Here is a 26,400-nt window from a genome sequence, read left to right as displayed (position 1 = left end):
AACGTCTGTGTGGGGCAGCCCCGCAGACACACCCCAGCGCCTGCCCTATCACTGGTCCCACTTGGACCCCCTGCAGCCGCTAGGAGAGCCTGCTCTGAAGACAGCTTTCATGTGGCCGCTGGGCTCCTTAATCTCCCCCCCCACAACTCCCCCAGGGAAAAAATGTTCTTCCGCAGAACATTAACTCTGTAACAAACTCTTTCTTGAAGCGTTCATGAAGATCTAGAAGCAAAGATGATTTACATTTGGCTGCCTCTTCAGCCCGACCCACAAACACTTTATGTGATAGATCTGTTCTCATCCCCATTTTACCACCGGAGAAACAGAGGCTGCAAAGTTGGATTTCTTTTAAGACCACACAGTATTTGTGGCAAAGACTGAGACTCTAAGAACCAGACGTCGATTCCTAACCCAGAGTTGGTTTTACACTAGTGACCAACATGGCTCAGCTTGTTCATTTTCTCTCCACTTCCTTCCTTCCAGGAAGGACTCAGGGGAGGCGTTAGAGATGTAGGATACTAAGCCCTTGGCCCCAGTGGCTCCCAGCTACTCAGCTACTAATCCCAACTACTCAGGAGGCTAAGATACGAGGATCGCAGTTCAAAGCCAGCCTGGGCAGGAAAGTCAGTGAGACCATTACCTCCAGTTAAACATGAGAAAATCGGAAGTGATGCTGTGGCTCAAAGTGATAGATTGCTAGCCTTGAGCAAAAGAACTGAGGGACAGCACCCAGGCCACCAGTTCAAGCCCTGCAACAAATAAATAAATAAATCAAGCAAGCAAGCAAGCAAGCAAGCGCAGGAGAGATGTAGGATACTTAGTTAGCTCCTTATAAGCATCCAGGCTCTCCAGGAGCTGAGGTGGCTTCTGGAACCTTCCCAGCCGGACAGTGGAGAGCTTTATCCTCTGCCTAGTTTCCCTCTCCAACTGGACTTGATTCTTATACCTATTATTCTTAAGCTGGGTTGAATGTTGGGGGTTCAGAGCCCTCCTGCTGGTATCCCACTCGTAAACTTGGACATCACCTGGCGTTGGGTCTGGGCATGGGGATTTGTGCCCCTGCCCCCAGGAGACCTTCTCTGTAGCACTGCGGTTACAGGGAGACTGAGGAAACTCCCAGACTTCCACTTCACACATAGTCCCAGCGGGAAGCTGCTCGCCTCTGCTGCCTTCACAGCAGCTCCTGTTCTGGAAGGCGCTGGAGGAGGAAGCCCACAGGTGAAGGGGATGGGAGCTGTGGCTGCAGCTGTTGTGCCCAGCCCCTGCTGTGTGCAGGCCCTGCTCATCCCGTTCACAGTCCTCAGGGAGGCCTCTGCGGACAGAACTTCATGTCACGCATGAGAACACTGTACGTGAAGTGGGCGGGTGTCTTGCTCGTGGTGGGGTGTAAGGAGTGACTGCCCAGCTCTGGTAACCACCTTTGCACCACTTGCAGGATGGCCTCGGAGCCGTGCTATCCTGCGTAAAAATGTTCTCTCCTCAGTTTGTCCTCCAGCATGAGGCAGATGTGCTGTGAACCTTCAGGTCCCCTCCCCTGCTTTGCTCAGGGAACTCCTGCTCAAATATCCACTCTGTAACTTGCCTGGAAAGAGGGAGCCTTGCTTCCTTCCTTTTTTTTTTTTTTTCTGTCGGTCGTGGGGCTTGAACTCCAGGCCTAAGTGCTGTCCCTCAGCTCTTCAGCTCAAGGCTAGTGCTCTACCACTGGAGCTACAGCGCCACTTCCAGTTTTCTGGTGGTTTATTGGAGATAAGAGTCTCACAGACTTTCCTGCCCAGGCTGGCTTTGAACCAGGATCCTCAGATCTCAGCCTCCTGAGTAGCTAGGATGACAGGCGTGAGCCACCGGTGCCAGGCTTCCCTGCCCTCCTTCTTGTCCTGCCATCTGTGATCCCACCTGTGTCCATCGCCCCTGGGGACCCTGGGCTCTCCATGAGAGGCCTTGTCCTTCCACACGTTTCCCCTAGGTGCTGGCCAGGCCGCCCTCATGGGCCTCCTCACACGCACGTCAGCTCTGCGCCAGGTTCGACTTGCTTCCGGCCACAGAGACCTACTCTCTTCATCTTCTGAGAAGCCCAGAGCTTTCTGGTTGGGACTGAGGCCTTCCTGCAAGGTGCCTTGGGGTCCCTATTGCATAACTGACCTCTGTTGTACTTTCCTGGGTAGGGTGAAAGCATACATGAGTCCTGAGCTCCGGTGGAGATGTGTCTCTCTTCAGTTTTGAATATCTCAAGAAAACACAAGAGTGCTGGCTAGCTGTGGGTATGGACTGTAGGAAGAAAGTGGGGTATCTGAACCCCAAGCTAGAGAAGGCAGAGGGCAGCAGGAAAGGCCATCAGGAGTGATAGAGGTTTTGTTTGCTCACGTGTTTCTGTGGACATGGCAGTGCTCACCAAGAACGAGCCAGGGCTCCTGAGTAGAGCCTCACCGTGGTCTGCAGAGGTTGGGCACTTAGGAGCCATTAGCTTGCAAAGGTGTGGGATGGATACTTTGCTGCTGTTCGTCAGAAGATTCAAAGGTCAAATGATGTTAAGTAAATTCCCACAGAGACACATGTGTAAGTACCGCATGATATAAACAAGATCTTCATTTCTACAGTCTTTCAAGTAGAAAAAGATTCAATTTAAATATTCATTAGTTGAGGATTAGTCAATTGAATCACAATACATCTATATGATGGAGTGTTACACAGTTACTAAAAAGAATTAGTTTTTTAAAAATAAGTAGCTAGGGTAATGCATACATGCATTGGTTCAGTTCAACTTAAGTGAAGTATATGTATTTCAAAACATGTTCTTTATCATAAATATGTACATTTTTTACCCGTTCACTAAAAGTAGTTAAAATAGGCCTGACATTGGTGGCTCATGCCAGCTCCCAGCTCTGTAAGAGCAGAGAAATTGGAAGAATCAGAACATGGTCCAGGGCAGAAAATAAGACCTTATCAAAAAATAACCAGAGCACAAAAGGCTGGGTGTGTGGCTCAAGTGGTAGAGTGTTTGGCTTACGAGCACAAAACACTGAATTCAAACAGTGCTATCACAAAATAATAATGATAAAAATTATAATAAAATAATTGATGGCTTTGTGAACTGATAGGAAACAATCTTGAAGTTATATTAACTGTTAACGCATAACGTCAATCTTAGCAGTGTTGACTTAACATAAAACTAGAGCAGGCAGTAAGTAAGCCAGGCACCAGAGACATGGACAAGGTCGCTTTTACTCTGCCATTTCTGCCTCTACTGATCAGCAGGGAAAGGCAAGGCCAGGGTCATGACCAGAGCAATCACGTGACAGTTTCCATCTACATGGGTAAGGGAATACATGGGTGAATGGATGGACAGAGGGAAAGTTTTCTTTCTACAGTTTTCTCCCCCCTGCTCCTCCTTAAATACAGGAGCTGGAACTTAAGCCCCACAATGAGCCTTTTTCCCTCCTGTCTCTCACCCCTCTTCTCTCCTCTATGGTTCTCTGCTCTCTAAGACTTCCTCCCAGCCTGCAGAGAAACAAGTAACAGAAATGGACCTTTGAGATTATTCCGTGTAGCTGACATTGTCAGTTAAATCAGGCAGATCTGACCTAATTGATTAATTGAGTCTTTCAAGCTGAGCCAGCTCAGAAGCTGAGCTCAGCCTTCACGTCTCCAATCATAGCTGCCGGTGAGTCAGATCTGCTGGGGTCTGAGACCACGCTCCAACACGGCTGCCATGTGGCCTTGACCTTCTAACTTCACCTTGCTGACTCGCAATTTCCTGATCTTTAAAGGAAGGCTAAAACTGCTTCTCTTGAGGTTGTAGTGAGGATTCAGTGTGATAACTCCAGTGCAAGTGCCCTTTGGGGGGACCGGGAGGAGAAAATGCTTATTGTACTGGGAGCCGAAGGAGGCGGTCCCCTTTGTCCTCCAGAGCCTCATCTCTCCCAGGGAGACAAGTCCCAAGGCCAAGGCAGAAGAGGTTATAATTTGGCTCTTATTCTTTGATTCAGTACATTTCTCCCAGCCACCAGGGATTATTTTCTTTCAGCTTAGGCAAATAAATTATCCTCTTCTACCAGGCTCTGTGTTCTGTAGCCAGCCATATGTTTGAGCTTGATAGAGATCCTTATCTGGCCGGGTAATATTACCCAGCAAGGGGATGACATTTGTTATCGGAGGCCCTGAGGAATCAGAGATAGGCCTTTTTCTCTTCACTGGCCACCAGGCCTCTGAGCTGGCAGGGAGCAGGGAGGGGCCGGCACCTGGGACTGGGGAGTCTCATTTCTTCAGTCAGCCACTCCTGGTTGGTGGCCTGCCCTGGCGGAAGTGGGCTTTTTAGAGATTTTGCATCTCGCAGGCACTGATAAGAGGCAGGGCCAGTGAGTGTGAATGGGGAAGGAAAGAGGGAGAAAGCGGGGAGGCTGAATGCTTTGTGGGCAGTCCCCTGCTATGGAGCCAAGACCTAGGGATTCTGCACTGTGGCCCTGTAGCTGAGGCCCTGGTACAGGTGAAGGGCTGGACTCTTGGAGTGGTGGGATTGTGGACAGCCTCTATCCACCCCAAGCCTTTGGGGCCTTGTGCTATGCTCACCTCTGTGTGTCTGCCTACAAGGTGATGGCACAACGAGGCATCTCATCCCACTGTTCAGTCAAGGTCCACTCTGAGGGTACTGGGTTCCAATCCAGATTCTGGTGTACTCCTCATGAACTATTGAGCAAGTGGGACCTCTGGACCTCCATAGCGTGGGAGCCTCTGCTCTTTGCCTCGTCACTTGCTCTGGGGGCTCCTTGGTCTCTGGGCTTTCTACTTCCTCCTGAGATTCTGAGGGAAAGGGCATGATGGGGCCTCCAGAGAGCCCGCCTGAGGCCAGAGCTCAATGCACTTGAGAGCTCCAGGGCGGACAGAGAGAGATCAGAGTTGACCACGTGGTACGGGGCTGCATCCTCGGTCACAGGCACATGCTCTGGACTCTTCCCCTCCCGGTTTTTGGGAAGTCCTGCCCTGTCAAGCCCTGCTCTCCAGTAATAATCTTGCTATCATCAAAAAGGGAAGGAGAAGTGGTTTTCTCTCTTCCAGGACCCCTTCCTGTCAGCAGTTCCTTCCCGATGGCTTCCTTTTCTGTGTGGCCCCTGTGTCTCAGCTCTCTGCACTCCTTTCCTGTCTAGGGCTTTATATTGGGGGCGCTGCGTTTTCCTGTCTCTCGTGTCCCTTCCTAATGGCCAAGTCCGAATACAGAGCATCTGACATTACCCCGCATTAGCCTTAAACACAGTCACTCCAGGACTGAACCAGACTTCCGAGAGTAGTATTTAAGGCCCATCATCCCCAGAGAGTCCTGGGTTCAAACCCCCACTCTACTACTTGCTAGTTTTGTGGGTTGTGCCAGAGTTGTGTTTTGTTGTTTGTTTGTTTGGTTTCTATACTTGTTGACCTGATGTATTTGTTCATGTGTTTTCTTTCCCCGTGTCTTTAGTCATCTTTCTTTATTTTCGGGTAGTTGATTGAGCTTCTTCAAAAACAATGATTTTGAAGTCTTTGTCAAGAAACCCATGCCTCTCTATTTCTTTGAGCTCATTATTGGTGTTTTACTTTGTTCCTTTGGTGGTTGCATGTTGCCCTGGCTACTTGTCCTGTGGCCCTGCACTGAACATTGGAAGAAATAATCATCTTCAGGAATGTGCTTACTTGGAAGAGAACATCATTACTAGTCAATCCAGAGATTTCCAAAGTCTGTGGCTGGACTTACTACTTGGAGACTTGGATGGACTAGGCCTGGGTCACTAGGTAGATGGGCCAGTTTCCTGGGCGTTGGGCTGTTTTGAAGTTGAAGACAATTTGGGTAGTCTTAGAACTTGGGTCAGTAGGGAATGGACCCAAAGCCTGGGTCCATGAGCAGAGGTCCGGATCCTGAATCCCTGGGGGCCAGTCTTGACTGAGGTCCTGTGGGGTGGGCTACTCACTGCACTGAGCTGGCTTGGGGGAGAGTGAAGTTGTCCTTCTGCCCAAAGTGCATCTTTTCTGTCCTTCCTACCTGAAAGGTTCCACACAGGTGTGTACCCTGTCATGTGCATTTCTTAGCTGAAGGAATGCCTGCCTGCCTGCCTGCCTTCCTTCCTTCCTCCCTCCCTCCCTCCCTCCCTCCCTCCCTCCCTCCCTCCCTCCCTTCCTCCCTCTCTCCCTTCCTTCCTTCCTTCCTTCCTTCCTCCTCGCTTCCTCCCTCCCTCCCTCCCTCTCTCCTCTCTCCCTCCTTTCCTTCTGCTCCCCTCTTTCTTTTTCAGATACAACATTTGAGCTCAAGGCCTTGTGTTTCCTATACAGGGTTCTAGCACTGAGCCACACTTTTTAAGTAAGCTCTTTCCCCGTCTCAGTCATGTGCTTGGGCCTCGATCCTCCCATCCTAGCCTCCCCTGGAGCTGGGGTGACAGGAACACACCTCTACTTGCAGCTTCTTCTGTCAAGATGAATCTGGAGAGTGATTTTTGCCCAGGCTAGCCTGCTAACATCTCGCAAACATTTCTCCTTGACTAGCCTCAAACCAAGATCTTCAGAATCCCATTCTCCCATGCAGCTAGGATCACACTCATGAGGCACCCTGCTTGTAAAATGCTGCTCAGGTCCATTTCCCTGTGACGGATGACATCCCTACTCTGCCATTTTGCTGTCACTTCCCCCTTCATTTGCTTTTGTCTCTCTGTCTTATTCCACTAGATTTCAACCCAGTGAAGGCAAGGATCTTGGAAACCAGTTTTGACTATCAACAGTTGTAATAATGAAAGCCATTGCTGCTTTCATACTATCTCTGTACTGCATACTGTTCCTAAGTCTATCCTCCTAAGACTGTTGAGACCTGGCCTGGTAAGTGGTGCATACCCATAGTCTCAGCTGTTCAGAAGAAGAGTTGAAAGAATCCTGGGTTTGAGGCCAGCCCATACAAAAAGTTAGCAAGACCTCATCTCAACCAACAAGCTAGACATGGTAGAAACATGCATGTAATCTCAGTTACAAATATAGGTAAGATGATTTTGTGGTCTGATGTTGGCCCTGAGCAAAAACAATGAGACTATCAATAATAATAATAATAATAGCAATAATAATAACTAAAAGCAAAAAATGTCTGGGGATGTGGTTTAAAAATATCTTCCTAGCAAGCATGAAAGCCTGAATTCAAACTCCTATACCACCTGAAAATAAATAAATAAATACATACATAAATAGGACTCTTAAGGCACTGTTACTGAGGCCCAGAGAGATTAAGTAATGTGGCTTGCCATTTCATCTAACTGGTGGATGGTAAAGCCAGGATTCACAGAACCACACAGTGGCAGATGGATCTGGGCCACAGCCATCATACTACTGGGGTTTCTTCTAGCAGTCACCATGGAGGCCATTAGACCTCTTGGTAAACGGGTGGCACATGAATCAAAGATCACTGTCCTGGATCTCTAGGAAGCCCCGTGTACGGTTCACACACACACCGTGTGGTAAAGCAGAAGGGACCAGGGCTGAGGAGTCCAGCAGACCTGCCTAGAATTTATTCCCATTGGTGACTGTGAACAAGCTATGCGACTTCCTTGCCCCTTGCCTTGCTTCGGTCAAATCAGAGCCTTCTGTTCGTCTCGGAGGAGATAAGGAAAAGAGACTTTGTGAGGTGAACTGAAAGTGTCACCGGCCCTATTGGCTGGGTTCTGGGTTTTACAGTCAGGTCATGCTCCTTTTCAGCTAGTCACGCTCCTTGTTAGGAGACAGTAGCTGGGAAGGAGGAGAGCGACCGTGAGGGAATGACTTTGACTTAGATTGCAGGGAGAAGGCTCAGTTGCCGCAGCTCACAGAGGAATGCACTCGCCTTCTTTTAGCCTTAGTATACCATTACGTCAAGTCAACATTGCCACCAACTTCTTTTTGCAACTGTGTGGTGTGTGAGCTTTTGGTGACCAACTGCCCCCTGCCACATGACCCAAGGCCCCTGCCTCTCCCAATTACTTACTGGCTCTACAGTCACTCTGAGTCTTTCGACGCTGGTTGCTTTTCTCATGCAGAGATGCTGCTACTCCTGACCTTCCTGTCCTGTGATCTTGCTTTCTAATGGGGCCCCAGCTAGGCCTAGACCATTGGTTTTAGCTTTGTGACCCTTTCCAGGAAATCCAACTAGGTGCCCTGAAATACAGTTTCATAGTACTGTGAGAAATACTTCACTCAAATCCTCCTTCCTTCTTCCATCTACTTTCCAGCTCAGAGACTTCCCTGCCTCACTGCCAGCTTCATTTCCTTCTACATTCTGTGCATCTGCTGTCCTTTCTGTACTTTTCCTCATTCTGGCCTCCAGATTAACAGCCTCCCTTTGTCAAAGGAACCAGCTCACTGGTGTCCTGTAAACCAGCTCTAGCTGCAGATTCTATCCTTAAAGATGAAGCCAGGCGCCTGTGGCTCACACCTCAGAACTCAGGAGGCTGAGTTCTGAGGATCACAGTTCAAAGCCAGCCCGGGCAGGAAAGTCCATGAGACTCTTATCTCCAATAAAAACCACTAGAAAACGGAAGTGGCGCTTTGGCTCAAGCAGTAGAGTACTTGCCTTGAGCTGAAGAGCTCAGGGACAGCACCTGAACCCAGAGTTCAAGCCCCATGACTGACGGAAAAAAAAAAAAAAAAAAAAAAGATGAGGGAAGAAGCTGGGCGCTAGTGGCTCACGCCTGTAATCCTGGTACCTAGGAGGCTGAGATCTGAGGATCGCAGTTCAAAGCCAGCCCAGGCAAGAAAGTCTGTGAGACTGTTGTCTCCAATAAACCACTAAAAAAACCAAAAGTGGCGCTGTGGCTCAAGTGTTAGAGTGCTAGCCTTGAGCTGAAGAGCTGAGGGACAGAGTTCAGGCCCTACAACTGACAAAAAAAAAAGAAAAAAAAAATATGAGGGAAGGACATTTGGCCCCACGACAGCTGTGGACAGTTGACTCATCCCAGATATTGGACTTGCTATACTGGAAAGTCATGGAACCTTCTTAGCCTCAGGCCTGGACCAGAGAATGGAGGCCTTACTGACCTGAGGAAGAGCTCAAGTTGGCTTGCCTTTTTGGTTGGTTCTCTCCCTTCCTGATTGTCGTTCTGGGAATCACTGTGGCCCTGAGGGCTGCACCTTCACCAGAGCCAGCCGCTTAGTACAATGGACTCTTACCTCCACCAGCAGCAGATGTCAATTCTTGACCAGCGTTCCGAAGCCACATTGCTTGACTTCTAACCCTGGCTCCTTTATTCACCAACAGTGTGATTGTGGATGAGCTTCTTAAGGATTCTGACTTCACTGCCTCTGTAACATGAGATACTGGCAGCAGTGTTTACCTGTGAGAGATTGAGCCCCTGGGTCCAGTTCTTTACTCTTCCATTAAGAAATTATGCATTTGGGTACCAGTGGCTCATGCCTATAATCCTAGCTACTCAGAAGGCTGAGATCTGAGGATCATGGTTCCAAGCTATCCAGGGCAGAAAAGTCCCCGTGAGACTCTTCTATTAACCACTCACAAACCAGAAGTAACACTGTGGCTCAAGTGGTAGAGCGCTAGCCTTGATCACGAAGAGGCTCAGGGACAGCGCCCAGGCCCTGATGGGTTCAAGCCCCACATGGGACCAAAAAAAAATTATGCATTCATGCATGTCAGTGTGGATAGCTTGTACTCCTTCACTTTGGTCTTGGTCATGTGATTTGCATTGGTCCATGAGAAGTCGTTGGCCTTATGACCTTTGTTGGCCTCATGCTCCTTTTATGATGATGACATGACTTTGGCAGCCCCTGGGCCAGAGGATGGGAGAGATGGCATAAACTCAGGGCTAACACAGCCTGCAGCCAACCTCAGACAAGCATTGCTTCTATCAGCCAAACCCCTGGGCAACCAGCAGACAGGAAGAACGAGAAAGAAATGCTTGTCATTTATGTTATATCATTATATGTGGGTTTATGCAGCACTTTCTAGCATTGTAGACTCAGAAACCATCTCATAGGATGATTTTAAGTCAGAGCTGGTTCCTGTATTAGTCCCCTCTTGGCAGTGTAACAGATTACTACCAACCCAGAGGCTTAAAACAGACATACATTGTCTTGCCATGTATAGAAGTTTGACAAGGTTCTTGCTATGCTAAAATCATGGAACATAGGATTGCGCTTCTTCCAGACACTCCAAGGAACAAATTTCTTCCTTCCCTTTTTTGGCTTCTAGAAGCTACTGACATGCCTTGGCTCGTATGCTCATCCTATTCCATCTCCAGGGTCAACAGTATAACAGGTCCCTGTTCCCTCCATGGTGACAACTTCCCTGACTCTTCTTTGTCCTTCTCCCATTTTTATTATCTCCTCCTTCCTTCCTTCCTTCCTTCCTTCCTTCCTTCGTTCTTTCCTTCCTTCTTCCCTCCCTTCCTTCCCTCCTCCCTCCTTCCTTCCTTTCTTCCTTCCTTCCTTCCTTCCTTCCTTCCTTCCTTCCTTCCTTCCTTCGTTCTTTCCTTCCTTCTTCCCTCCCTTCCTTCCCTCCTCCCTCCTTCCTTCCTTCCTTCCTTCCTTCCTTCCTTCCTTCCTTTTCTTCTCCCCTCCCTCCCTTTCTCTGTTCTTTTTCTTCTTTCCCTTTTTGTTCCTCCTTCCCTATTTCCTTCCTTTCTTCCCTGCCCTCCTCCTTGCCTCCCTCCCTTCCTTCTTCCTCCTGATTTTTGTTTGTTTCTTTTGAAACAGGGTCTTGCTATGTTGCCCAGGCTGCCTTCGACCTCCCCGAGCTCCAGTGGCGCTTCTGCCTCAGCCTCCCAAAGTACTTGAGACTGCAAGTACCCCACCATACCTGATTTCTTTCTTCTATTTTTCAAGGTCTTTCAGACAACATTTGGGACCACAGAGTAATCCAGAATAATCTCCTTATTGTAAGCAAATTGACTTTATTTAGGTGGCAGTAATGTTGCCTCTCTCAGCCCAGCCCAGGCCTTTAAAGTGGCACCTCACATACCCTAAATGCCATTTATCTGTGGGATGGAAATGAGAGGGAGTCCCACCTGATATGCGCACAGCCTTCTCTTTTAGATGGGTTTTCTTCTGCTGAAGAGGCTGTCCCCAGGAGACCAGGAGGTGGACAGGAGAATGAGACAAAGTGCTTCTCCTCATAGTAAACTGGGTTGGAGGGTGAGGCTTTGTGCCGTATTGTTAGAGCCACAGCAGACTAAGTGGTCAACTCACAGGACTATCTTCAGTGGGCCCCTCAGGCCGCGGGTTTATGAGATGGAAGGGGTGTCGTGAAAGTGGCCTTGGCGCACAGCACAGAGCACAGGTTCTCTAGGCTGCTGATAGGGCTTCTGCATCATTGTCCAGGTGGGGTCTCGGTGTTCCCACTGTCTCCTGGCAGACATGGCTGACCAGCACTAGGGATTGGTGAAGCCACGGGGAGGCCTGCTCCTGTCTCCATGTGCTGCCTGACTCCATCCCTGCATCTCACAGCCTCTCTGATCTCCCCGTGGACAATAGGTTGCAGGGAAAGAGCAACTTCCTGGCCTGGCTGATAGCAGTTTTGAAGGAAATGGCTGGCTTCTGTGGGTGCAGGAAAACAAAATCCAGCGTGTGATAACTTCTAGCCATTCTGAGCTCTGCTTTGAATAAGGAAGCGGGTGCTGCGGCTCCGTTTCGGGGAGGGGGGGATGCGAATGGCAGAAGGGCACCTTTTGGGTCAGAACTGGAGAAGTGGGTGGTTTAACCAATGGGAGGAGAATAGGCAGGATTTGGAGGCGACCTGTGCTTCTGAGATTCCATCAGTGACTCACTGTTATTGCAGGAAGCAGTTGTTTTCGCACCTCTGCACTCTGGAATTCAGCCCATTTCCAGTGCTACTTGTGTCACTGACCAGCCAGCAGTGTGACCCTAGGCAAGGTTTTTACTTCCTCCCAGCCTCTTGTTCTTTGTGGGGGTATGAGGATTGTATTAACAGACTAGAACTTTGGCAAGGAATAATCAAAGAGGTGTGTGTGTTTGACAGTATATGCTGTAGTGAATATACATATATTGTGTGACTGAGCATATAACATAAAGATGTGTATATAAATACATATGTGTTTATATATACAGATACATATATATAGTTGTGTGTGTGATTTCTATTCAAAGAATTTAGTTATTTCAGCAAAGCCTTTTTTTTTTTTTTTTTTTTGCCAGTCCTGGGGCTTGAACTCAGGGCCTGGAGACGGTCCCTGAGCTTCTTTTGCTCAAGACTAGCACCTTACCACTTGAGCTACAGCTCCACTTCCGGTTTTTTCTGTGTATGTGGTACTAAGGAAGCAAACCCAGGCTTCGTGCATGCAAGGCAAGCACTCTACCACTAAGCCGCATTCCCAGCCCTTTTCATGCATAGCTCTTAAGGACTAGTAAACACCCTGGGTCAAGCACTGGTATTCTTTTGAGAAAATTTTAAAATTTGACCAGAGAGTTGGTCCTTAGGTAGGTCTTGAACTTTGGTCATCTCCAAGTGCTGTTTCTCCCGCACAAGCCGCTCTCAGGCCCATTCTTGAGCAACATCAGAAGGTATATGCAGGTGTCTTTGAAACATCCAAGTTCTGCTTCATCCAGCCCCAGGCCTCTTGAGTCAGAGAGGTCGGCCTCTTCTGCCAGCTGCTTGGCTGGTTGCCATGGAAATTGACATGTGCTGCTTCTGCTTCCAGCTGACCCTGGCTGGCCTGTGTTTCCTCCCCTGCACCTCCTGCACTGGATGTAATTCCTATTCCTTTTCCTACCCAGAATACTACGGATTATTCTCCCTGTGTACAGCTAATGGAAGTGCCGAATACAGTCATTTTTCTGAGTGGCTGTTCTGTCCTCTTCCCCGCCCCCATTAGCCTATATCCCTGGAGAGACCAGGCGCTGTCTCCAGGTTGAGATCATGGGGACCACCAGGGTCCTCCCTTCATAATGGCTTGGTTCCCCCCTGGTGCAGCTTCTGCTAGTTCTCTGTCCTGCCTAGATGACCAGAGCAGCTGATGTTTACTGAGCCTGAGTCCTTCCCACGCACCATGCACAGGTATGGGGATCTCTTATGTGCACATAGTGTTCTTGCTACTGCCTTATAGCTCACATACAGTGAGCTATAAGAAAATGACAGAAACCAGAAAATGACAAAATAACTTCTAGAGAGACACAGATCTCAAACCTTCCTGGAATGCCTTTTCTTACTACCGTCCTCAGGTCTCACCTGTCAGGATTGCTTTCAAAGGTGGAGGTCCTGAACGACTTCCCTTTAAACTATGTGAAGAAAATCTGGCTGAGGAGGCCTATGTAATTTAAAGTGTAAAGTTTGCCCTTGGAGTTACAAACAAGTGCCAGAACTTCAGGCGTTGTCCCATGGCTGCCCGTCACTGGGAGATGTGTAAAAAACGTGGGTGCTCTCAGAGGCGCGGTGACCCGGGGCTCCGCGGCTCCCCACATCCTCAGCATAGTCTTCAGGGTGTAAACATGTTTTCTCCCCTGTGTGGTGGCATTTGTCATGATTTAAATTCCAGGTTGTCAGCCCCGCAGAGAAGGGTGCGGATGTGAGTAGTAAATCTTCCCTGTTGGGTGTGCAGGGCCTTGTGACTTCCAGAAGGTTTTCCACACCCACGTGTCCTCACAGCTGTCTGCAGAGGTTACCCGCTCTGCAGATGAGGGACAGCATCTGCTTAGCGGTGGGCGCCAACATCAGTCTCCTCACAGGTACCAGGAATCCCTCTGTCCAGGTGCTCCTTAGCTGAGAGTGTGCGTGTGCTCCAAGGCTGTGTTGACATGTGCTGAGAGACTTCAGGCCCTCCTTGTTGTCCCCTTGGCTGATATCCTAGGCTCTCTGAGCCTTTCTGAGTGATGGGTGCATGCCCTGCCTGGCCTCTGCCCTCAACAGGAAGCTTCTGTCTACCCCCAGCTTGCTTCTGCACTGCATCGTCTGGTCCCTGACTCTGGTAGGTCCTTCCAAGGGATGGATTGGTCAGAGGAGTTAGTAAATAACTAATTTATCAGCCTGTCTTGGCACAAGTTTTTCTTATTATTACAAAGCACCTCTGAAAACACTTATTCAGAGAGGTAGAAACTTAAATGCACTGATGCATGGCCTGTTGATTTGTCTCCACCCATCCATCCCTTTTATGGATGCTCGAAGTTCTTTTCGAAATTGCTGTTTTTGAGAAAGAAGTTACCATACAACATTTCCCTCTTAGGACATCTTCGTCACCTCAGAAGGAAGGTCTGTACTCTTTAGTTATCACCTCACAATTCCTCTTCTTCCTCAGTCACCCATGACCCTCCTTTCCCTTAGTATGGGCTGGTGCCTGGTAGGCATTTCACGTACGTGTGATCGTATGACAGAGTCCTTTGTGATTGGCCTCTTTCGCTCAATTCATACATTACTTTATCCCCCTACCTCCTCCCCCTTTTTGGGAGTGATACTGAGCTTGAGCTCAGGGCCTTCCATCTGCTATGCTGATTGGTACTCTACCATTTGGGCTGCACCTCTATTCCTGCTTTTTGCTCATTATTTTTGAGGTAGTATCTCACAAGCTTTTCTGACATCTACTTTACACTCAACCTCCTGAGTGGCAGCCGTATTACAGTGTGAGCCACCTGCACCCAGCCCATATTCCTTTTTTTGGTGTGTGTGCTTGAAAAATACTCAATTGGGTGGGTGCAGCCTACTGTATTTCTTCATTCCTTCGCACTGGGCTGCTTCTATCAACTGGACTCTATTGCTCATGTAGGTTTATGCACAGGTTTCTGTTGGGCTTGTGCTTTCATTGGCCTTAGGTATGCACCCATCTGGAAATGGAGCTGTCGGGTTGTATGCTAATTGTTTATCACCATTTTGCAGAACTTCTTGTTTTCCAAAGTGCAGACACTGCCTGCCTTTCCATTAGATGCTGTCTGTTCTTGCTCATTGGCCATGCTCATTTTAAACAAAGGTCCATTTATAGCTGCTTCTAGAACATTCAAGACTGATACAGTGTTAGAAATCAGCATGGTGGGTCACCCTGGAAAGTGGACAGAAACCTTTGGGAAATGTACAAGGACACCTTTGGGTGAGGGAAATGTTCTGTCTTGGTGCTTTGGTGCATTTGGGTGGGTTCATTTGTCAAATCTTAAACTGGACATTTCAGTGTGCCTAAATTAGGCCTAACTTAAAAGAAGATCGCACAGAGGACGAGTGTAGGATGGAAGGGCTAAGAGAAATACACGTCTTTCAATCATCAACGGGCTGCTTATCTTACCTACTTTCCCATGGACACAGGGCCGGTGCCTGGCAGCCAAGGCCAAGTGTACAAGACTCTTAATTGAATGCAATTAATTATGTCTCCATAGGGAGCCTCGTTAGCACCAGAGGGGGAGCAAAGGAGGCTATTTTCCACTCTCCCAGCTAGAATTTGTCATGGAGCTGACTGGATGGGGGGTGGGGAGCTAGGGTGGTCATGCCATTGGCCCTATGCGTAACCCAGCTGTGTTTCCCTTTGGCATTAAGATAAAATAATGTTAACCATTTTGTATTAGTTGCTTTAAAACCTATTCTTTATTTTCATCTATCAGGAAGTGGAAACCAATCCAATTTTCAAGGCCACATTTTGCACCAAGATACAGCATTTCTACAAAGTCCTCTCAGTAAAGCACCCTTTCTAAATCCCTTGATGGCAGAGACACAGTTCACAGGAAACAAAGAAAAGAAAAGGTGAAAGGCTTGCATTCTCTGTTGGAACCTGCAGAGCAGTGTATGTACCAGCGAGAATGCACAGCTTAGCACTGGGAAAGCACCACTAGGCCTCCATGTTTAAAAAAATATTAAAATTGTACAACTTTGATAAACCTGCATAAATTATATCATTTTGTTTTTAGGCTAGAAAATATGTATTTGACTGGGTAAATCATTTGGAGTAGTAATGGAATTATAATTCTTTTCCTTCTTTATCTGTTACTTATTTTTCCTAATAACCATGTATTGCTCATGAATTGATTTGTTTTGAAATAATTTGGGTTTTCCTCTTAACTAGAAAGATCTTTGGCCCCCCTCTGTAGAACAGACTCCCACCCCCTCAACTTCCCTACTTACATCTGCAGAACTTGATGTGTATGTACCAGTCCTGTGGCTTGACTTCACAGCCTCACACTCTCTCTTGTCTTGCTTGGCTGCTGTTCTTGAGCCACACTTCCAGTCTAGCTTTTTTTTTTTTTTTTTTTTTTTTTGCTAGTTAATTGGAGAGTCTCATGGACTTTCCTGCCTAAGCTCACTTTGAGCTTCGAACTTCAATCCTCAGATCTCAGCTTTCTGAGTAGCTGAGATTATAGGAATGTGCTACCAGCACCTAATCAAAGAACGTATGAACTCTTAAGGCAGCCTGGTATGAGCCATGAGGTCAGCCAGGTCAGGGTGAGATCTCCTAGGATTTGAGGCGAATCACAGGTTCAGTTTTTGTTTTTGTTTCCTCATCAGAAGAATGAGGTAGAACGTACTCTCACCCACTGGACTGATATGAGATTTGGGGGGATGGAGGTTTGGGTACGTACTTGACTCCTTTTCCAACTGTTACCTACCTTCCTGGGGCCTTGGAAACCCGCCCTCAATACGACAGTCTATATGACTTCTCATTGCTGGGCGGCATCTCTAATTATTGCACAGATGTAAAAATACATGTATGTAACATATTCATGTGTTATGTGTGTGTGTGTGTGTGTGTGTGTGTGTGTGTGTATATATATATATATATATATTCATTTGTGTGTATGTGTATGAATGTGTATTTGATACACGTAGCCCAAACCAGGCACAGAAAGATAAACATGATGTGATCTTATTCACATGTTGAATCTAAAATATGGAAAAACACTTGATCTCATTGAAGTAAGGTGGATGGTACGAGGGGTTGTTGGGGAATGGGAGGGTTTGTGTCGGAGGACACAGAATTTCACGTTAGGCAGGAGCTGTAAGTTCAAGAAAGCTGGTGAACATCATGGCAGCTCTAATTCTTGAAAACTGCTGAGGCAGTAGATGCAATCGATGACCACGGGATGTAATGCATAGGTTCATTAACCACATCGAGTTATTCCAACATACAGCTGAACTTCAAAACATGGCATGGCACCCTGCATACAATTTTAAGTATGATTAAAAGGAAACTATATAAAACTTTCATCCACTGGGTAAACTGAGACTGCTCATTGACGGAATTAGCTAAGGTAGAGCCTGTGACATTTGATACACATCTGGATGACAGCAATGTTTCTGTTCCTTCCTGCCGTTCAGGTCCCTGACAGCGATGGCCAAGTCGTCAGGCGCCGCCCCTCGCTGTGTGGGAAAGGTTAACTCCTCCTGCACATCAGGATTGTGAACGCTGTCCGATGGAGTGTGAGCATTGTTGGCCAGGGCTGGAAGAAGGGCTCTGCAGATGGTGAGTCGTGGTTTTGTAAGTTTGTTTCTCCTGGTGGAACACGCGTGCACACACACATTTGCACACACACAGAGGGAGCCTTCCCCACTCTCCTTTCTTCAGTCCCCCCTAGATCTAACCTCCAGCCATCCTTTTCCCCCTTCTCAAGTCCTTTTTATGGCATTGGATTTCACACTTTCTTTTGCAAATGATTACCTGAGAAATTTGCTGAACTGCAGGTGCCTGGGCTTCCATTTGATTTTCTAGCTCAGTGAGTCTGAGATGAGCTCCAGCAACTGCGCATATATATTCTATGTATATATAAAATATGTCATCGCACATATGTACACATATATACATGTATGCATACATATAATAAATACATATGTACATTAATGTATGTATACATATATATTAAAAAAACTTCTTACTTAGGTCCATTTGACTCATCAAGTGCAATATATTTAGTGCCTAGGACTTATCCCTGTTTCCCAGAGTCATAAACAAGTTTAAGAACAGATAAAACCATCAGTTTGCAAGCAAAGAAACAAACCCTGAAACCAAACCAAAAAAAAAAAAAAGCTACAAAATGGAAATCGTCACACTGTATAGATTTTTTTTTTTTTTTGGTCAGTCATGGGTGCTGTCCCTCAGCTCTTCAGCTCAAAGCGAACACTCTACCATTTGAGCCACAGTGCCACTTCCAGTTTTCTGGTGGTTTATTAGAGATAAGTGTCTCACAGACTTTCCTGCCTGGGCTGGCTTTGAACCATGATCCTCAGATCTCAGCTTCTTGAGTGGCTAGGATTACAGGCGTGAGCCACCGATGCCCAGTCACATATAGAATTTTTAAGTCAGCTTATTCAGCACAGCTAAGCAAACTGAAATTCAGGGATACATGTTAGTATAGCATAACATGGCCTCTCCTGACTGATACAGCCTGCAAGGCAATAAAGCACTAGAGCTTAATCCTGCAGGACTAAGCCATGTTTTAAAGAAATGCTTTAACTCAAACACGAAAGTCCTTAGGGGTTAGGAACATAGATCCTGCTGCCAGCTTTCTGCTTCCGGCCTCCTCACAGACACACACATAGTTTTAGAGGTCAGTTGATTGTAAATTTTTTTCAGTTTATTTTATAGTTGTACAGGGTTCCAGTTTAACATGTTAAGTGATGGGAACAATGTATTTTGCTCAGCGTCACCCCATCCATCCAGATGATCGCTAGTGCCAACCGTAAAAACATTCCCACCTGGGTTTTCCAGCAGCTTCCCTTATTTGATGCACACTGTCACTGGTCTTTGTAAGTACCCATCTTTTGCTTCCTTTTTCACTCTCTTTATTCCCATCATCTTTATCCAAGGACAAAGCACTGACAGGAGGCTCCGCCCTGGTGAAGGTCTCACGGGGTGGTGCCACGGAGGGAGCATGCACCAGGAGAGATCGCACTCAAGATGGGAAGTGCGGGAGAGGGAGGGGCCAGGCTTACACACACTCTTCATACCAGCTGCCCTGAGAGAACTGAGGGTCCCAGCAACCTTTCATTCTGGTGCCCTCATGAAGGCTTCACCCCCATGATGTCACCATCACAGCACTGAGAACCCTGCTTCAAGCCTATGAGCCTTGGGAGGACATACTCAAGCCACATGCAAACTTGAGCCGTCCAGTCTTGGTGCCTGGCATAGCTCCTGCTTGTTTATGGATCCTGTGCCCCACTGTTAGATCATAGTTCCCTCAGCCCAGTTTTTTTTTTGGGGGGGTCCAGTCATGGGGCCTGAACTCTGGGCCTGGGCGCTGTCCCTCAGCTCTTCAGCTCAAGGCTAGCACTCTACCACTTGAGCCACAGCGCCACTTCAGGCTTTTTGCTTTTTGCTTATGTGGTGCTGAGGAATCGAACCCAGGGCCTCAGGCATGCAAGGCGCAAGCGCTCTACCACTGAGCCACCTTCCCAGCCCTCAGCCCAGTTTTGTAATGAACACTGCACACCTGTTCTGTGAACTGTGGGAGAGTTCCCTGGTGTGGACCCAGCACTGATGCAAATGAGTCCTAGCACACATGCACATTTAACTTCACAAGTGCTGGCCCATTGTGTTCCAGGCTTGAGCCATACCTCCACTTCTGGCTTGTTGCCAGTTAATTGGAGAAAAAAGTCTCAGAGACTTTTCTTACTGGGCTGGCTTTGAGCCTTGTTCCTCAGATCTCAGCCTGCTGAGGAGCTAGGATTAGAGTGTGAGCCGTCAGCACTCGGTACTATTTTTAAGAATAAACTGAGACAGCTCCTAGGAATCAGACATCTGATTAGCAGGTCTGTAATTTGAACCCAGTGTCTGATTCCAGAGCTGGGCTGTACCTTTGGGAGTGAGTGCAGTGTCTAAGAGGACCATTGTAAGTCCCTGAACAAGAGTCAGTTCACAGCCAAAGCCTACATCACACCTTCCTTTCTTTTTTTTTGTCAGTTGTGGGGCTTGAACTCTGGGCCTGGGCCCTGTCCCTCAGTTCTTCAGCTCAAGGCTAGTGCTCTGTCACTTGAGCCACATTGCCACTTGTGACTTTCTGGTGGTTTATTGGAGGTAAGAGTCTCACGGACTTTCCTGCCCAGGCTGGCCTTGATGTGTGATCCTCAGATCTCAGCCTCCTGAGTAGCTAGGATTATAAGCATGAGCCACCGATGCCCAGCCACACCACATTTTTCTAAAGAGAGACTAGCCCATGGACCACAAACGCATGTGGTCTGGACCATTACCATTGTCACCTGGTAGAAGAGCATACGCCCAGCGTTCTCACCAGCAGCATCAGTTTTTCTGGTTAAGGCTGAGTTTCTGCATGAATCTTTGGCTCCCAGTTTATGCAGTCGCTGCTAGTTCAAACACTTTGTGGGTGGCAAAGACAGGCCTGGCTTACCTCTCCATCCCTCTTCACAGTGGGAAGATACCCAGGATTCATCTACTGGAGCATCCTGGGAAGTGTGGGAATTACAATCTCCTTTGTGTTTCCCCTCTAGATGAGAAAACCGCTACTTCAGAGATGTGAAGGAACTCAGAGGTCACACCACTAATAAGTGGCTAAGAGCAGTCGCAGGTCACTGTCAAAAGTTGTGAGTTGATAGGTAAGTGTGATCTTCCTAAAGTGCAAGGTGTCCTGGGTTGGTGATGGGAGAATTGCATAGCCAGTAATCCCCTCCCCTCTTCTCCCATCCCCTTCCATTTCCCCTTCCTTCCCCTCCCCTCCTCTCCCCCTCTCCTCCCTCTCCCTTTTCCCCTCTCCCCTCCTCACTCCTCTCTCCCCACTGCCCTTTCCTCCTTCCCTTCCTCCTTCCTTTTCTCCTTTTTCTTCCCTTTCCCTTCCTTTCTTCCCTTTCCCTCCCTCTCTCCTTCTCTCTTTCCCTTCCTTCCTCCCTCCTCCCTTCTCCTTCACTCCTTCCCTCTTTCCTTCCCTCCATCCCTCCTTCCTTCCTTCCTTTGAAATTCCAATCTTTCTTCTTTTCAGGAGACTGTGATGAACTTATGTAGGAGACAGATGCAGGAGTAACACCAGACCACAGAGAATTCAACACTATTTTTTTCCAAAAGACTTAGAAAAATCTACAGACCTGGAACACTGAGCCTGGGAAGCTGCCCTAGAGAGAACACCCTCCCTCCCCTTCTCACCCCTGTCTCCTGCCACACAGACGCATTTCATTAGTGATTTGGTCACTGCTGAGCTGTCTTCATTGAATGTGGTTTTTGACAGAATAGTGGGTGTGAAAATTTTATTTTCAATTAAACTTACTAGTTGGGCTGCCTTGGTTTTAAAAGGATTCCATTAGGATGATAATTATACAGCAGTGGCTACAAGGAGAGATTTGCCCTCAATTTCAGCTCTTAGGTAATTCCAATCAAATGCTTCACATCTTCCTCTCTGGATGAATCATCTCTGGGACAGCTGTGTAGAGCCATTTCTCTCCCCAGCTCCAGGCTTCCCATGACTTTATTTTTAGAAATTCAACTCAAAACAGCAATTGTGGTAGAGGCCATTTCTAGCCCGGTAGAGGAAGCCATATAGACTGATAGAAACAGGGGAGGGGGGGCAGAGCCTTTAAAGAGCATCAGAACCACCTCTCTGTGGGGTTAAGTAGTTAAGAGCTTCAAATCTTGTCCTTTGTCTTCAAACTCTAAAATCTAGAAACAATGGAGATTCCTTTTAAGACTCGCATGGATTTGTCCTCTTTCAAATCATGGCCATTAATCATTGTGTTTCAAGATGGCAGCCGGTGCAGCATTTCCTGGGGACCCTGCTTTGCCTTCTGGATTTCCCCGTGAAACATGAAGATCATCGTCTTTACTTTTTCGTTTTGCCTTGTTCAAATGTTGATTGTGGGAAGAGGCTGAACTTTTCACCTTGTTGCATGCCCGGCATTTGGTAGTTGCTCAAATAATAAATAAACAGATAAATTCTTAAGATTCTGTTTCTTTCTGTTTTCTCCCCCCCCCCCCTTTTTTTATTTTATTAAAGCCAATTTTAAGCTGATTGATGCCTGTAATTATATCTACTTGGAAAGCTGAAATTGGGAGGATTTTAGTTCCTGTCCATCCTAGGTGGAAAAATTTACCAGACTTCATTTTGAAGGGAAGAAGCTGGGCATAGTGACACAGGCCTTATCATCTCAGCTATGTTGGGAAGCCTAAAATAGGGAGATCACTGTCCAGGTCCAGGTCCAGGGAGAAAAGGAGACTGCCTCAAAAATAATCAGTTCAAGGCAGGTGCCAATGGCTCACACCTGTAATCCTAGCTACTTAAGGGCTAAGATCTGAAGATTGCAGCCTGCCAGCCCAGGCAGGAAAGTACGTGAGAGTCATCTCCAGTTAACCACCAGTAAATCAGAAGTGGCTCTGTGGTTCAAGAGGTAGAGCGCACGCCTTGAGCTGAAAAGCTCAGGGACAGCGCCCAGACCCAAAGTTCAAGCCCCATGACTCACCAAAACAAAAAAAAATCAGTTCATTAAATGGCTGGTGGTATGGCTCAGCATAAGCCTTGAGTTCAAACTCTAGTACTGCCCAAAACGTAAATCGATACAATGTCACTCATTACAGAAATAATGCAATTGACATAGGGTGGGGGTGGGGTACAGTGAAGATCTTTTAACTCTTCATCCTCATTCCTTGGCTTCCTCAAGGCTTCCACTCAGGTAACATTTGTTAGCAATTAGAGCACATCTTTGCAGACATTGTAAGTGTGTTCATGGACACCTCTCCACAAAGAACTTGTTGCAGACTTATGACATATAGATTATTCCACATTTAACTGTGGCACAGTTATACCACATTGAACAGATATGCCACCTATAATTTGGTTCAAATAAATACATAAATACTTTTATCTGTTTTCTAGTCTATCACACTAACAGATCCTTTCTTTTGTGTGAGTTCACAGATTAACTATATCCATTGCTACCTCTTAGTAGCTATACCAAATGTCACCAAAATCAGCCACCTACTTTGGAGCTTAATGTGAAATCTCAAGGTTGCCAGAGGGACCAACATTCCCTCGTCCTCAACTTGGGGAGTTCCTTAGTATTGGAGAGTTAAGTGAGAAGAAACCCCACATTGGGTGGGTCTGCCCAGAGCTAAGTCGGGTGGTCCTGGAGAGGTCGTTTTCCTCTGTGTGATGGATTCAGGAGCTGCGTCCAGCTATTCAAGTACATCTAGGATTCTCACACTAGGACCTCCCTGGCTGACCATCCACTGTTGGTACAAAGATAGAGGCTCTAGTCTGGAGCTCTTTGCTGAGAGGATACACAGGTTCCAGGACTGGCCAGCAAAACATTGCCTCTTCTTCTTTTTTTTTTTTTTGGGGGGGAGGGGGGTCCGGTCGTAGGGCCTGAACATCTGGGCCTGGGCGTTGTCCTTCAGCTCAAGGTTAACGCTCTACCACTTGAGCCACAGCGCCACTTCCAGCTTTTTTTTTTTTGCTTATGTGGTGCTGGGGAATCGAACCCAGGGCCTCATGCATGCAAGGCAAGAGCTCTCCCACTGAGCTACCTTCCCAGCCCCTCTTTTTTTCTATGACTTTTCCATTCATTTAAAACAAATTTTAAGTTGTGCTTGCTTTGGTCTTTTTATTCTAAATGAGGAAGGCAGTGAAGAGGAAAATGAGTACCGACCTCGGAATTTGACTTCCAGGTTTGTTTAATCCTGTGTGTGTTTACTTAGGTAAGACACTTAATTTTTTCGGCCGTCTCTGTGAACACTATAATTCCATATTACCCAAGGATTCAGTAAAGTTAACGGTCAACACTTGAAAGTCATCCACTATGAGTGTTTGACCTGGCCATCTCTGAGTCTCCTATCACCCGCTCCTATGACAGCGCATGAGGCCTAAGAGCCTGCCAAAAGCCATGGAACTTCATTTCATGACAAAATGGCCGCCAAACTGGCTTCTAGTCACACATACCCTGCTCCTTCAGAGTGTTCTGAGAGCCCCCTCTTCACTCCCTAAGGTCCTGAGCACCATGATTCACAGGTGAGGCTTTCTCCCCTGTGCTCTGGGGTTGTCTGGTGTGGGAGGGGGAAGGACCCGGGGTTCCCCTGGGGGCCACAAAGGTCCCAGGCTCTGATTCAATCACTCACCCCTGGAGGCTTTCCTGCATGAGGTGAGGGTGCGGCCCCTTGCCTTGGCATTACATAGGGTCTGAAGACAGTGGTCCTGCAGGCGAAAGGTCAGTGTAAGGTGGTGGAGAGGGCTCCTTGGGCTCGAAGTTTGAGTAGGCTTGGGGATCTGGCCTTCCTGGTTCCAGCATCTTGCATAGTTTTGTGCTGCTGAGGATCAAACCCAGGGCCTCAAACATGCTAGCCTAGTGTGCTAGCACCAGGCTATACCTCCAGCCCTGCTAACTGCTGGTTACTCTAAGCTTTTGTTCCTGAATTCTACTCTGCCTACATGTAGGCTGCACCCTATGGGAAAGGTCCTGGTCCGTGGGCCTCCTAAGGGCATGTTATAAATGAGCAATTAGGGGCTGGAAAGGTGGTTCAGTGGTAGAGTGCTTGCCTCACATGCATGCGCCCTGGGTTCGATCCCTTAGCACCACATAAGCAGAAAATGCTGGAAGTGGCACTGTGGCTCTAGTGGTAGAACGCTTGCCTTGAGCTGAAGAGCTGAGGGACAGCCCCCAGACGAGTTCAAGCCCCACACTGACCAACAATAAGTAAATAAAAGAGCAATTAATAAATGAATAAAGGATGGCGATTGCACGCTATCTTCGTTTTAAGAACATCCACGTAAGTTAGCTGTGCAGTTGTAGGTCAGACCCGCCACCCTGTCTCCCCAGTATTTGATCTGCCCTCCCCACTGCTGCCCTCCCCTCCTGTCCTCACATTATCTGCTCTCCTCTCCCCCACCCTCCTGTCATCTATACCGTTTTCATTCACAACCTGGAAACTTTCAGAAATGAGTCAGCCCACACCTGTGATTCATAAATCCTTGATCTGAAATGCTTGATGCTGCTGGGGAAAGGCAGGGGAAGTCAGAAATAAAATTCCCTGACTCCCCTCCCACCCAAAAGTCAGTGTGATGAACACATCTGGGGGGAAAGGGTTCTGGGGAGGGGCTAATGGCCCCCCAAGGTACAGCAGTTGCAGTGTGGAGGAAGCTCAGGCAGCCTCATACTAGGGTTGCTGATGGAGCCCCGGCCCTTCTGCAGTTAGCAGCCCAAGCTGCTATAAGAAATGTCACAGCTTGGAAGATGCCACATTCTGGTGGAGACTAGGCTGGGAGTCCTCAAAGGCTAGAGAGTTCACTGTATCCTGTGCTTATGGCCTCCTGAAAGGAATTAGCAGGTGAGGGAAGGAGTGAACAAGGAGGTTGCTAACCTCTTCTGCTCTCACTCTGATGACTCCACTGTGTCCCCAATTGGTGTCTTGTGAAAGGCCAGAGCTTGATGTGCCCATGAGCAGCCTCATCTATCTAGTGAGTTTTTCCAAGCGACCTAGAGAAGTAGACCACGGCGGGAAGGGAGGGGGTGCATTGGTCCTCACCTGTCCTCTAGCCCTGTGCTAGAGGGGTTGTAGACCTCTGGTGTATGTTGAGCAGGTATACTAAAAATATTTGAGGGCTGGGAAGGTGGCTCAGTGGTAGAGCGCTTGCCTTGCATGCCTGAGGCCCTGGGTTCGATTCCTCAGCACCACATAAGCAAAAAGAAAAAAGTGAGAAGTGGCGCTGTGGCTCAAGTGGTAGAGTGCTAGCCTTGAGCTGAAAAGCTGAGGGACAGCGCCCAGGCCCAGAGTTCAGGCCCCACGACCGGACCCAAAAAAGAAATTGAAAATCAAACAAAGTAAAATATGATCTATAGCTCATCCTTGCTAGCACAATAGAAATTATCATTACCCATTTATACTTTTTTTTTTTTTTTACATAGTTTGTATCTTAAGGTTTATTTCATTCTCTTATGGGTCTTGAACTTAGGGCCAGGGATTGTCCCATAGCTTTTTCACTCTACCACTTGAGCCACAGGTCCATTTTGGCTTTTTTTTTAACCTCAAATTAGCCGATTGGAGGTACAAAGTGATCCTTTGAACGCAGCCTCCTGAGTAGCTGGGTTTACCGGTGTGGGCAGCACTCCAGTAATCCTCTTTTTATTAACACCATGCAGCAATGTGATAAAGTGGCTAGAATTTATGAGCCATCGTTAATACATCATGCATCACAAGTCCAGAATTTACATCAGAGCTGACTTACTGTTTTGTGTGACTAAATCCTCCGTCAAGGTGTCTTATGACATCATACAGAACTGTCTCACTGTCCCCCAATCCTCTCTGCTACCTCATCCATCCCTCTTCCTTCTCCTAACCCCTGGCGTACATTGATGTTTTATGGTCTCCATAGTTTGGCCTTCTCCAGAAAGTTCCATGGTTGGAATCCCATAGTTTGTAGGTTCTTTGCCTTTAGTAATACACAGTTAGGCTTCTTCCATTGCTTTTGAATGCCTTAGTTGTTCATTCCCTTCTAATGCTGAGTAACGTTAAGTTGTCTGGAACGTGTCATAGCACCCATTCACTTATTGAAGGATATCTTGGTTACTTTCTG

At 47.5% G+C, this 26,400-nt stretch overlaps 1 long non-coding RNA gene across 4 annotated transcripts in view; it reads left to right on the top strand.

Moving 5' to 3' along the window:
* The window catches only part of LOC122102458, a 125,341-nt gene extending 103,561 nt beyond the window's left edge, over positions 1–21,780 (top strand). For all 4 annotated transcript variants that reach the window (XR_006146495.1, XR_006146494.1, XR_006146493.1 and 1 more), the window contains 3 exons: positions 17,222–17,366; positions 20,345–20,449; positions 20,830–21,780. This is a non-coding gene — a long non-coding RNA (uncharacterized LOC122102458). The remainder of the gene's footprint in view (positions 1–17,221; positions 17,367–20,344; positions 20,450–20,829) is intronic.
* The last annotated feature ends 4,620 nt before the right edge of the window (positions 21,781–26,400 follow it).

This window comes from Dipodomys spectabilis, unplaced genomic scaffold, assembly GCF_019054845.1.
Source record: "Dipodomys spectabilis isolate Male_0828 unplaced genomic scaffold, ASM1905484v1 ptg000783l, whole genome shotgun sequence".
NCBI lineage: Eukaryota > Metazoa > Chordata > Mammalia > Rodentia > Heteromyidae > Dipodomys > Dipodomys spectabilis.
The sequence above is the reverse complement of the archived record's forward strand: the minus strand, read 5'-3'. Positions and strand labels throughout refer to the sequence as shown.